This window comes from Sarcophilus harrisii, chromosome 4 (genome assembly GCF_902635505.1).
Source record: "Sarcophilus harrisii chromosome 4, mSarHar1.11, whole genome shotgun sequence".
Lineage (NCBI taxonomy): Eukaryota > Metazoa > Chordata > Mammalia > Dasyuromorphia > Dasyuridae > Sarcophilus > Sarcophilus harrisii.
This window is the reverse complement of record NC_045429.1, coordinates 275,112,058-275,125,354: the sequence shown is the minus strand read 5'-3', so window position 1 is coordinate 275,125,354 and position 13,297 is coordinate 275,112,058. Positions and strand designations below refer to the sequence as shown.

General features: G+C 39.2%; 1 protein-coding gene across 3 annotated transcripts in view; it reads left to right on the top strand.

Annotated features, from left to right (window-relative positions):
* The window catches only part of DAAM2 (dishevelled associated activator of morphogenesis 2), a 141,095-nt gene that overhangs the window by 37,266 nt on the left and 90,532 nt on the right, over window positions 1-13,297 (top strand). The gene's annotated exons all lie outside the window — the stretch shown is intronic.

The window sequence follows — 13,297 nt, the reverse complement described above, 5'->3', positions numbered from 1 at the left end:
TCTGCAGACACCAGCCTTTTTCTTAGTAAGAGGGTGTATATGTTGGGGTAGGTGGGGTGTGGGGTGGTGCAGTCAGGCAAATGCGATGGGGTTGCAGAGTTTTCCCTCGGGACTGAACATTTGGGGACATCGGGAGGTAATATGACGCTCCTAGCTCTTGTTAAGAGTGACTTCTAGCACTAAGACAGAGAATTAAGTGTTGATTTTACCGACTCTAATTCTAAAGTGTGTATGCGTGTTGAGTGGGAGGTTGGGGTGGAGAATGAAGCGCATAGGATTTTTTAAAAGGGGTAAAGAGAAGCTAAGAAAGATTGCTTCATTTCTCTTCAGCCTGGGATAAAGAAATTAGGACAGTGAGAGCCCCAGTGATTTGAGAAACTATTGGGGGCTAAATCAATTTTGCTGTCTTGAGGAGTGAGGCTGGAAGAATGAGCAGCTGGGGAGATTGGAGTTTAGTCTGGTTAGGAAGCTTGAGTGTCAGTTCCTCTCCAAAGGCTTGAAAGAGTATCCATATACACTCCCTTACCATTCCTTTTCTAGTCCCCCCCCCCCCCCCTCCACATATTGCTGACACCCTATGCCAGTAAGAGAAAGGTATGGCTCATTTGAGCTAGGAACCGGTTTTAATATGGAAATGAATTTAGTACATTGTGGCCAAGTAAAAGAACTATTTCTAGAGAAAGGCAATAAAGTATAGATGTTTCTTATATCTGGGAGCAATGCTTTAGTGTCACAGGAAGGTTTGAAGAATTCTCTAAGTCCAGGCAATGGAAAACAGAGAGATGAGATATATTAGGAGATCCCTGGATCACTGAAACAACCTAGAGAATATTATCCTTTTACCTTCCCAGTCCTCCTCATGCTGTTGCTTGGGTATGCTCTCCCCCCACCTCCATGCCCACTCCAAAAACACATGTTTAGAAGTAACCTGGGAAACACTTTACCCTGTTTGACTTTTCTATGATGAGAAGGAACACTAGTGACCTCAGCTCTCAGGCGCTCTAATAGCCAGTCATTCTGAGAATGTATTTAGCTGGCTGTGGGAATGGTGGTTTACCCTGATCTCACCCCAGGCAAACAGTTCTACCTTCATCTCCTCTGCTGTTCTTACAGAGTAGGGGTTGTATTTAGAAGATCAGGTAAAGAGATGATGGTTATGAAAGTTAAGGGAATAAAGTTAAGGTCTGGGAAAAACTTCTTGAGGCACAAAGACTCCCACTTTTCAGTTGTGAGATGCTCCCTGCCCACAAAGTCTGAATGGAATATTCAGTTTAAGTCAGGGAAGTAGAAGGAACTATGAATTAGGGGTCCTAATTTCTAGCTCCAACTCCTCCCCAACTTGCCCTATGAGTTATTGTATAGAATAGGCTACACAAAGAGGGGAGTTTATCTCAGACAGAAAAGGACAAGTGAAGGAACCCCAATATTTGTGATTATCTGATAGCCACTGAACCACCAGTCTTTCCTTCCAGTCCCAGAGGTCAAGTGGAATGAACAGCTAGATTATGCCTTGAGCTGAAAACCAAGAAAAGCAATATTTATTACAAAGCCCAACCACTCCTTGAGTTGTCTTGGCTGTGGACACACCACTTGATGCCACTGTACTCAGAGCCAACACTCCTTCCAGATTCATATTTCTCTCCAGGCCCCACACCCAACCATTCCCCATGCATTTCAGGGTAATGGAGAACTGCTTTGTCATGGGAATGGAGGTGGCAGGAAATTTAATTAATGCCCCAGACATTAATATTACATGGTTCTTCTGATTTTTGTCTCCTCCTCCTCTTCCTCATTCTTCCTTCTCCCTCTGCCTTACATTGCTTTAAGTTCCTGGTATGTGGCACAGGATGGGCATGTATAGGGCCGGAAACACCCTTCAACAGACACCCTGATGAATATTGTCTCTCATCTTATGCCTCCATTGCAGTGTATCTTTCCTGTTAGTCCCTGAACCCTAGCAATGGCCATGCCATTCTAGGAAAGTGCACCCTTACCATATGTTTGGGTTCAAGTCTGTCCTGCAGCTAAATCTATCCTTTGCTTTGTAATCTGAGCCTGCTCCGATTTCTGCACCACCTGATCGAGTATCCATGTTTGTTTTGACATCCAGTGTGATGCATGGGGGGGAACAACTAAAGTTCCAGATTTCAAAGCAAGAATTTTTTTACAGCAGCCGCCCAAGGCCAGGCCCCTACCAGCTGCTATGCTCCCATGTTAGCGTTTTCAGTTAATTAAGAAAACAAACCCCAAATCCCTGACAGAGACAGTTTTCTAAATACTGGACAGAGTGGGTCTGTGTGAGCTTTTACAGGAGCTGCCTCAGAACAGGACACACTGATTGGGGTACCGAGGCCAAAATTGAAAGGGAGGAACCAAGTCAGTAAGGGAACAAAAAAGGGAAGAGTATAAACCAGAGAGAAGCTTGACATAGAATCTTTTCAAGACAGTATTGGATGGGATGGGATGGGATGGGGTGGGATGGGATGAAATGGAATTAGATGTGTTGTTCTTCCTCAGAACAACCTTAAAGTGATCTTGCTATTCCTGAAAAGCCCTTGACAGAATATTAAGGAGCTGAGGATATAACTTTTTTGGGGAAGGAGTCAGAGTGGGAATGATCTTTTTTAAAGATAAATAATATAAAGATGGATAAGCCAGATCAGAAGAGAGAGAAAGAGGGAAGGGAAGAGGAGAGTAAGCCACATGAGAGAATGATTTCAAAGTTTTCCTCTTCAGGTCTGAATTTCCTTTCCAAGAATTAAGTTAGTCCAAGATAAAGAAGGATAGAAAGCAAGTGATGAGTGATACTTAATGGAGAGCTTCACATGACCACTTAGTTAACTGGTATCAGTTTGAGCTTCAGGAGGGAACCCCTAAAGTCTTTGATTCAATAGATCCTTTCCTTTGTCCATCTGACAATGCTCCATCTCTATCAGGATCTGTAAATGTCCACATAGAAAAACAGTATTGGGAAAGTCCCAGATTCTGAAAAAACATCATAATTTATATTTAATCAGCCAGGAGAGAGGAGGGCTCCAGGAGATATTTGTAAAACCACCAACTTTTGAATATAAATATTTGAGTTATCTAAAATATGGATTATTGCTGGCAGATTTTAAACCTGGAGTGACTTTTCTGCATATGTCAGGATACTTCTGGGTCATCTCCCTTGTTGTTAGTCTCAGTGTGTTAATATTAGAGTCTTTAATATTAGTTAGAATAAAAAAATGTTTATCCCCGAGAGAGAATGAAGTCAGTAAAAAGAGCATTGGCCCTAGAATCAGAGTTCAGTAATTTCAGTCATGTCCGACTCTTTATGACTTCATTTGTGGGTTTGCCATCCCCTTTTCTAGATTGTTTTATAGATGAGAAAACTGAGGCAAACAGAGTTAAATGACTTGCCTAGGATCACACTGCTAGTAAGTGTCTGAGGTTACTTTTGAACTCAGAAATTTGACTCCAGGCCTGACACACTGGTTATTGTGCCACCTAGCTACCCATGTCTAGAGTTGAGGTTCAAATTTGAGGTTCAAATTTCATCTCTGACATTTAGAAATTATCTTTGAGATCAGCTTCTGGTCCTACCAGCACTCTTAAATACCCTGGTTAGGAGGATGGCTTGCTTGCTCTTAGTTTCTTATAACCTCAGGAGTTTTTGAATAGGTAACTTATCATATCATTCTCTTGATTTTCCCCTTGGACTACATTTTTTTTTCCAATTCAGCTGATGTAAACCTCACTAAATCTGTCATGGAGCTGTGCTTTTGGATCATTAAGTTTCATTCCAGGTATCATGCTGAGGACGAGAGAAAAGAGAAAGGCAAAAAGGGCAGCTAGTTGGTACAGTAAATAATAGAGCATGAGCCTTGAAGTTGGGAGAACCTGAGTTCAGATGTGCTCTTAGACATTAGTTGTGTGATCCTGAGCAGTCACTTAACCTTGATTACCTCAAAAAAACAAAAACAAAACCCCTCCCCCCAAAAAAAATGAAGAAAAAAATGGTCTTTTTTCTCAAAGAAGCTTCCAGTGTGATGAAAGAAACAACATGAAAAACAGCTATGTATAAACAAGATATAGATAAGAGATAATCAACAGAGGGAAAGGCATTAGCATTAAGAGGGATGGGAAGGGACTTTTTGCAAAAGGTGGGATTTAAACTGGGATTTAAGCTGGGATTTGAAGAAAGCCAGGAGATTCTGAGGAGGAGGAAGAGCATTTTAAAATACTATTTCGTTTTTCCAAATACACATAAAGATAGTTTTCAACATTTGCTTTTGTAAGATTTTGCGTTCCAAATTTCTCTTCCTCCCTCCCTTACCTTCCCCCTACCCAAGATAACAAGCATTCTGATATAGGTTAAATATGTGCAATTCTTTTAATCATATTTCTGTATTTGTCATGTTGTGCAAGAAAAATTAAATAAAAGGGGAAAAAGCAAACAAATAATTTTTAAACGATGAATATACTATGCTTCAATCCACATTCAGTCTTTATAGTTCTCTCTTTGGATGTGGACTGGAGTTGCCTTGAATCACCTCATTGTTAAGTAGAACTGTGTCCATCACATAATCTCATTACTATGTACAATAATCTCCTGGTTTTGCTCACTTTATTCAGTATCAATTCATGTAAGTCTTTCCAGGCTTTTCTGAAATCACCTGCTTATCATTTCTTAAAGAACAATGATATTCTATTATATCCATATACCATAACTTATTCAGCCATTCCCCAACTGATGGGCATCCACTCAATTTCCAGTTCTTTGCCACTACAAAAAGGGCTGCTACAAACATTTTTGCATGTATGGTTCGTTTTCCCTCTTTTATGATCTCTTTGGGACACAGGCCCCATAGTGAGACTGCTGGATCAAAGAGTATGCAGTTTGATAGACCTTTGGGCATAGTTCCAAATTGCTCTCCAGAATGGTTGGATTAGTTCACAATTCTACAACAAATGCATAGGGTCCCATTTTTCCACATCACCTCCAACATTTATCATTAAAATTCTTGATATAGGGAATCTCCGGTGAAAATGTGTGGAGTTAAGTGATGGAGTGTCTTGCTTGAGTAATAGTCAGGAAGCCAGTGTCACTCAGTTGTAGAGTATGGAGGGGAGTAAAATATAAAAAAAGACTTAATAGGTACTTATGAAGGACTTTAAAAGTCAAACAATTGACTTTATGTTTCATCAAGGAGTTTATTGAATAAGGGGGTGATATGGTCAGACCTGTACTTTAGATAGATCAATTTGACAGCTGAGTGGAAGATGAATTAAAGTAGGAAAAGACTCACATAGGGCCTGTCAGAAAGGTGATGAACCATCCAGAATACTAATGGAATAGTTTGAGGTTGACAAGATAACTGTACCAGAGCAGTGTCAGTGTCTGAGAGGAGGGGGAGAAAAGCGTGAGAAATGAGAGATGTTGCACAGGTAGATACGATAAAAAAAAGAAGTGTATTTTTTGTTTACATATGTTTGGTTTCTTGTGGGGTGAAGGATGATGCTATGTATTTATTTTATATGTGGTTAATTTTCCAATCTTATCCCATATTAATCCTTACACTTCATAAAAATTGTACTACTTTCCATTCACTATACAGTCTTCTAATTTCTTCCTTACCTTTCTTGACTATGCTTTTAAACCCAAATCACTGGCTTTCACTGATTGGCCCCAACCCAAGCCTCACTTGCTCTTTGTTTGGATTTTAATGGCCTAGTGAGTAGCCATTCTTTCTGTTCGGGCCAGAAACTCTGAGGATCTTCCCATCCCAGATCCATTTTTTTTTAAATAATGAAAATAAATTAGACCATCTTTTGCCTCAATTTTTACCTAGCCTTTAATTACTAAATGAACATTCTCTTAGTCGAACTGAGAACTGAAAAGGTCTAAGCTTAAAAAAGATAAGGTCTCCCATTACATCCAGGGCCATCTCCAGTTATTCTGATCTACATCAAGCCACTGGACCCAGATGGCTCTGCAGGAGAGAGTGAGGCAAGTTACTTTGCACAGCTCTGTTTCACTTAAATCCAGTTCACTTGCAAGTCAAAACATCATTATTCTCATGTCATTGTCCTTTTTGAATGGAGAAAGAACAACCTTTACTCTCCTCTGTGTGTGTGTCTCTGTGTATGAGTGAGTGAGAGAAAGAGAGAGAGAGAGAGAGAGAGAGAGAGAGAGAGAGAGAGAGAGAGAGAAAGAGAGAGAGAGAGAATTAATCAGGTTCAGCTCTTTATGACTCCACTTGGAGTTTTCTTGGCAAAGATACCAGAGTGGTTTGCCATTTCCTTCTCTGGCTCACTTTACAGATGAGAAAACTGAGGCAGAGTTAAGAGATTTATCCAGAGCTAGAGAGTTATTAAGCATCTGAAGTTGGACTTAAATGCAGATTCTCCTAATGCCAGGGCTGCACTCTATCCAGTGAATCCTTATGCTTGGAATCTCTTTCCTTCCCTTCTATATTTATTGAATTTTCATCTGCATTTTAAATCTCAATGCAAATGTTCTCTGTTCTATGATACTCTGATCCTCTCAATTATATCAACCTGCCTTCCCCCTTGAATTTCACAACATGGCACTTTGTTTCACAACTCTAATATACTCGTTGTGGAATGCTGTGTAATAGTTACCTGGATTAGTGTCTTACTTCCTCACTAGACTATAAGCCGCATGAGGACAGGGACTATGTTTTACCTTCTCAGTACTTATTAAGGTGTTCTGTACACAAAAAAAGGCTATGTATGTTTAATAAAGCAGAGAAGGAGAGGAGAGAGGCAAGAGGAGTGAAGAGGGGAAAGGACAGGAGAGGAAAACAGGAAAAGAGAGAAGAGTAGAGAATAGGAGAGGGAAGGAGAGGGCAAGGGAGAAAAGGAAAAGTGAGAAGATGGAGGAAAAGAGAAGGGAGGGGAGGAGAAGAGAAAGGGAGGAAGAGGAGAGAAGAATTTATTAAATGTCTACTATATACAACAGGGGTAGCAGGGCAGTGCAATGGATAGAGCATTGGGCCAGGAACTCATTACATAATTATTAACTCATCTTCCTAAATTCAAATCTGGCTCCTGACAATTACTGGCCCTGTAACACAATGCAAATCATAACTGTTTGTCTCAGTTTCTTCATCTGTAAAATTAGCTGGAGAAAGAAATAGCAACACACTCCAGTATTTTCACTAAGAAAATTGCAAATTGATTAACAGAGAGTTGAACAGGACTGAAATAGCTAAACAACAAAATAAGTCTTCCAGATTGCGACACCACTTATAAATATTATCTCTTCAGGTTACAGGCTATTATTCTTCTCATTTTACAGTTGAGGAAACTGAGGCAGTAAGACAGTATTTTGTCCAGGGTCATATAGCTAGTAATTTGAATTAAAGTCTTCCTGATTCTAGGCACTGTTCCCCTATCTGCCTCAGAAAGCCATCTATTTTAAAAGAGGTTTAAAAAGAAACAAACAAACAAAAAAAAGCTTGTCAGGAAAGCTGACATCCTCTATGTCTGAAAGTATGCAATATAGCTATAATTTTCTACTTCTGCAATGAAGGGAGGAAAGATTTTTACAACTATCTTTCATAGCTAAGATCAGTCATAATTACTGTATTGTGTTGTGTTAATGTTCTTTCTTCTTAAGCTGTTGTATTCATTGGGTATATTGTTTTTTCTAGTTGTGCTTATCACTAAATTCTTCATATTTGTCATTTTTGACAATGTAATAATATTCTTTGTAGTCACATACCACAGTTTGTTTAGCCATTCCCTAATTGAGCATCTACTTTGTTTCCACTTCTTTGCTACCACAAAAAGTGCTGTTATTACTCTTTTGTTATATGTAAGACTTTTCTCTCTGATTTTTAACATGTGCCTCACAATTATAAAGCACCTACTACATGCCAAGCACGTGCTAAGTGCTAGAACTACAAAAAAGGTAAAAGATAGTCCCTCATAAAAAGCTTACAATCTAATGGGGAAGACAGAATGAAAACAATTATGTATAAACAAGCTATAAGCAGGATGAAAAGGCAGTAATCAATCAAGGGATGACACTAGAATTAAGAGAGATTGGGAAAAGCTTACTGAAAATGTGAGATTTTAGTTGGGACTTGAAAGAAACCAAGCCGGGGGGCAGACATGAGGAAGAACATTCCATGTCTGGGAGACAGACAATGAACATGCTTAGAGTATGGAGGTAGAATGTCTTTTTCAAGAAATTGCAAGGGTGCCAGGGTGTCTGGATCAAAAAGTACATGAAAGTGGGTGTGAGGAAGGTTGGAAATGGCATAAGAAAACGGGAAAGATGGAGGGTAGGTTCTGAAAGGCTTTGAATGACAAACCAAGGGTTTTTTTTATACTTCACCCTGGAGGTGATAAAGAGTCCCTTGAGTTTATTGGGGAGGAGGAGTGGTGTATAACATGATTAGACCTATGCTTGGACTAAAGACTATGGAAATTTTAGTCAGTTTTTAAAGCATAACTCAAAATTGCCTTCCAGGATGGTTGAAGCCATCAATAGTGTATTACATATTATATGTTGTATTAGTGTATTAGCATACCTGTCTTTTCAGACCACAAACATTTGACTATTCCAATATTGTGTCATCTTTGCCCATTTGTTGGATGTGAGACAAACCTCAGAGTTGTTTTGATTTTTCATTGCTCTTGTTTTTAGTGGTTTGGAGCATTCTTTCATATGGCTCATAGTTTGCTGTTCTTCTTTTGAGAATTGTATTTCATAGCCTTTGACCACTTATCCACTGGGGATGTAATTGCTTTTTAATGCTTTTTCCATTACGACATGGAATTTAGGCAATGATCCTCGAGGTAGGGACAAGTTCAGAATAGGAATTCTCTTATGAACTACTAAAGGTAAGCAAGATAGATAATGAATGTCACAGAAATGGGTGAAGATCAGATGATGAAAGGAATCCTACCTGCACATTGAAGATTATGGAGTGGGAACGAGAGTTAGACAAGGTATTATCTGCATTATTTTTGAGACTTTTCCAAGTGGGAAAAAAGTGACATTTTCCAATATACAACCAGCTTTTGCCTTGATTTGATAAATATTGAATCTCCTTTATACACACATAGAGCCATAGACTTAAGAGCTGGCAAAAGTATCTACTAAAGTATGACTTGGGAAGTTTTCTGTCAGCTGAGGCATGTTGGGTAAAGGGAAGGACATGATAAATCTGGTTTATATTTGTTCTGAAATAGTGAACTTTCTACTTTCCCAGCCCAAATTGCATCTAGCTGTAAAACATCTGGCAAATGTTTAAATATAAAGTGAATGTAAGGGGTGTCTTGGGGGACATTGATATGCTAAGGCCCAGTCTCTGATTCAGAGATCCTGAGATGAATAGATAAAACCTCCTCTCCATCTGCAAAGGAGGAGCCCTCAGGAATCCTCAAGCATCTGGTAGAGTAGGAGCCACAGTTGTGCAGTGGGAACCTATTGTCCCACGCCATATTCAGGCCTTAGGGGAGTGGGACAGAGGTCTGGACTTGCTCTTAGGCCTTTCCCAGGCAATTTTCCCTCCTACTGAGACCAGCTGGGCTGATGGAACCAGAGGGCTGCAGGAAGAGGGGGTGTTGTACAACATTACTTTACCAGATATTGAGAGCCCAAGCTTGGGAGATAGAATATCTGGGTTTCAGCTCTATATGAGTTGAAACTACTTTCTCCTGACTCAGTTTACCTAGTTGAAGGATAGGGGTTGTAACCTTGATACCAATTCAAAGATATACAGGAATTGGAAATAATATAATAGCTATCCTGGACAAAAAAGAACAAAAAAAGAGAGGAGTAGGGTTGGATGGTTTTGCATAATCAGAGTATCTCCCCCAGTGACTAGACTAAATGGGGAGTTCACACTGCTGCTATTCCACTGGATAAAAGACAGGTTCTCTCCTATTTCAGCTTTCATTTAGGTGAATGAACTATCATTTACTAATTGACCACGTATTCAGTAGCCTGACTCATTTCTTCTGACCTGGGCCAGCTCCCTTTCTTCCCTATTATTTGAAGACTCTTCTTCTTGTTCCTGTTCTGTTTCATTGATTCTTTTTTTCCCCTAGTTTTAAGTATTCTTTTTTTATTTCTTTTTTTATTATAATAACTTTTTTATTGACAGATTCATTGATTCTTGCATTTACCCACATCTAACTCAGTACAAGTAATATAAATAGGCTGATTCCCAAAGGACTCAACTTGGGCAATTCACCTCTCTTTGTGTTTCAGTTTCTTTTTTAGAAATGAAAGGTTTGGGATTAGATAGTTGAATCTGTCTTAGTCTCCTTCTAGCGTTGAAATTCTGTGATTCTATGAAGGGAAGGTTCCCTGCTGCCAGAGGCACTGGGGATGTTCCCAGAAATGTCCTATTTGCATTTCTACTTGTTGCTCTTGTGGTCTTCTCAAAGTCAGGTGGGAATATTTTCTTATACATCCCAAAGTTTAGTACCTTTTCTGGAATTCCTAGGATTTGGAGTCAAGGGGAAGATGACGTAGGTTCTAATGTGTTTTTTTTTTTTTTTCATGAAATATTCTAGGGAACAATAGTCTCTGTGTCTCCAGGGCTGACCACCAAGCCTGGCTGGTAGATTGGTTGACAGGGAAGTATCTAAGAAGTTATAGAATGTTTGCTATTAACTTTCTCTAGAGGACACAGCAATGTTGTCTAGTGGAAAGAGGTAAAAGATCTGAATTCAAATTCTGATTCTGTTACTTAATATCTATGGAACCTTGATCAAGTTACTTGAACTTTGTTACTAATTCTTTGCCATCTTAAGTAAGCCTGCTCTGACCCTCAAAGACTATAAAATAAGGAAGTTAGACCTTTAAGGACCTTTTCAGCTCCAAATCTGTGATCCTCAGATTAGTTTAGCTGTTTGACCTTGGACAAGTCAATTTCCTAATCTAAAATGATGTCATTCACCTCAATAACCTCTAGCCAGCTTCAAATCTTTGATTTTATGATCTTCTTAACTCTAATCCTAATCTCACTCCCCTTCTTAGTGAATTTACTAGAATTTGTGTTGAATGTCATTATTGGATGCCATTATTCTAGGGCCGAGGGTACTTGGAGAAAGAAGCAGTGTCTTGAAAGAAGTAGTAGCTTGAGCACAGAAGCTCCCTTTAGTTTTCTGGATCACAACTAATATTTGAGGAAACCCAGAGGAAGGAACAGGTGGAGAGGGACAGAAGAGAAAGCTCATCTGAACACACCCTTGAACTCTGTAGCCAGCTCTGCATCTTGTCGTATAAGAAATATGTGCAATATGGCCCGATGAAAGACATGATGATGGGGAAAGTCCTAAAGACTCAAGCTGATGAGAAGAGACTGAAATAACTGGAATTTTTCTTTTTAGAGAAGAGAAGTGGACAACTTTATAACTATCTCCAAGTTTTTGAAGAACTTTAGCGATTGTGTTATGTCTTTTAAGAATCTGGGAAGTTTAGGGAAGTTTCAAATGGGAGAAATCAAGCCTGGGGTTGAAGAAAAGCTTAAATAAATCTGTATTGAGCTATTTGGAGAAAAGCAGTGTAGATATGTGAGGGCATTTACCCAAACCGCAGCTTCTCTGTAGGCCTGTCCCAAGGGAGAAACTGTCCCCAGTTGCTTCTACTCTCCTGGCTTAAAGCCCAGAACAATCTCAAGCCTGAAATGCTGCCCTTCAGAATCTCTCACCCTAGCTTCTACTATTATCTTTTGGATGTCTCTTGTTTCAGCTCCCTTCCCAAACTCCCTACTTCCCCTTCACAGCCAAGACATAGTGAATGTAGAAAGAATTTATTTTACAAGGGAAAATTTAAGAGGATTGCATTTATATAATAGGAGACAAGCACACTCAGAATGTTATCCAAAATGACTGTTGAGTACAGACTCTTGAGTGTTGCCTAAATTTCATTGAAGGAGGCCAGGGAGGATCAGGAGCAATGAGTGGAAGATTTAGATGGACAATTTGGGCTGGATGTAAGAAAAAGCATTGAAGGACAAGAGTGATCTAAGGCTGCCTCAATAGATAGATGAGTTCGGGAGAAGGCTGAATGACTGCTTCTGGGATATTTGGTAGATGATTTCCTTAGTCAGGGACAGATTGGACTTAATGGTCCATGAGTTTTCTTCCAGCTCTGAGATTCTGTGATTCCATAGATAGCTATTTACTTATCTGTAACCCTTTTCTGTGGCTTGACCTCATTGGTGACATTAGTTATATTCTTTCAAAGAGAACTGGACTTGATGATTTCTAATATCCCTTGCCTTTTTCAATCCACAATGCCTTGGACCTCTAGGAAGGCTGTCCTAATCTAAATACAAGACCAAAAATAACAAAATATACAAATCTTTTGGGATCATGAAAAATATTGACCCACCCTAAGCAGGTGATTCCCTAGCCTGGCTGATGGGTTCCAGTTTGCCCTTCCCTTTCTCAACATATGGAGCTTTACCCATTTTCCAATTTATTCTATTGGTAATATAAATCATACTACTATCAACCTGAGAATGGACATCAAATACCTGATGAAGCTTAGTATTCTACCCATACCGTTTCATATGAATGTAACAGCCTTACCCCAGCTGAACTAATACTATCTTCTCTCAAAATTTACCTTTAAATTCATAAAAATAATATCTAGTATTTATATAATGCTTTAAAATGTAACAAGTATATATTATTTGATCAATGCTGTATTATTATTAATTCCATTTTACAGATTAGGAAACAGAGGTAGCAAAGTTATATGACTTGTTCAAGGAAACATAGTTAAGCAAATGTCTGAGGCAAAATCTGAATTCAGGTTTTCATGATTCCCAAGTCTAGTGTTTTATCCACAGCACAATCTAAGCTACCTCTACTTCACAAAACATGGATAACTTTTCATGTAGTTGTCTAATGTTCTTATAGAGAGAAAGGGGACTATCTGGTTTCCATCCCAGACCTGAAGAGATGATGGTTTGACATATAGCTTTTCTAACAGTCTAGGGATTAGGGAGATTAGGGAGCAAATGACAGCCAGGCTAGTTATCACCTGCTTGGGGTGGATTAAGATTTTTCATGCTCCCGAGAGATTTGGGTATCCTGTTATTTTTGGTCTTCTTGTATTTAGAATATGACAGCCTTCCTAAAAGTACAAGGGATAATGTATTGAAAAAGGGAAGGGATATTAGAAGTCATCAATGCCAACCCTCTTATTTTGTTGGTGAAAAGTTTATGAAGGCAGAGAAGTTGTGATTTGCCTGGGACAAACTGGGTAATGGATTGACACTCCATCCATCTATCTCTCTCCGGACTGTATCTCACT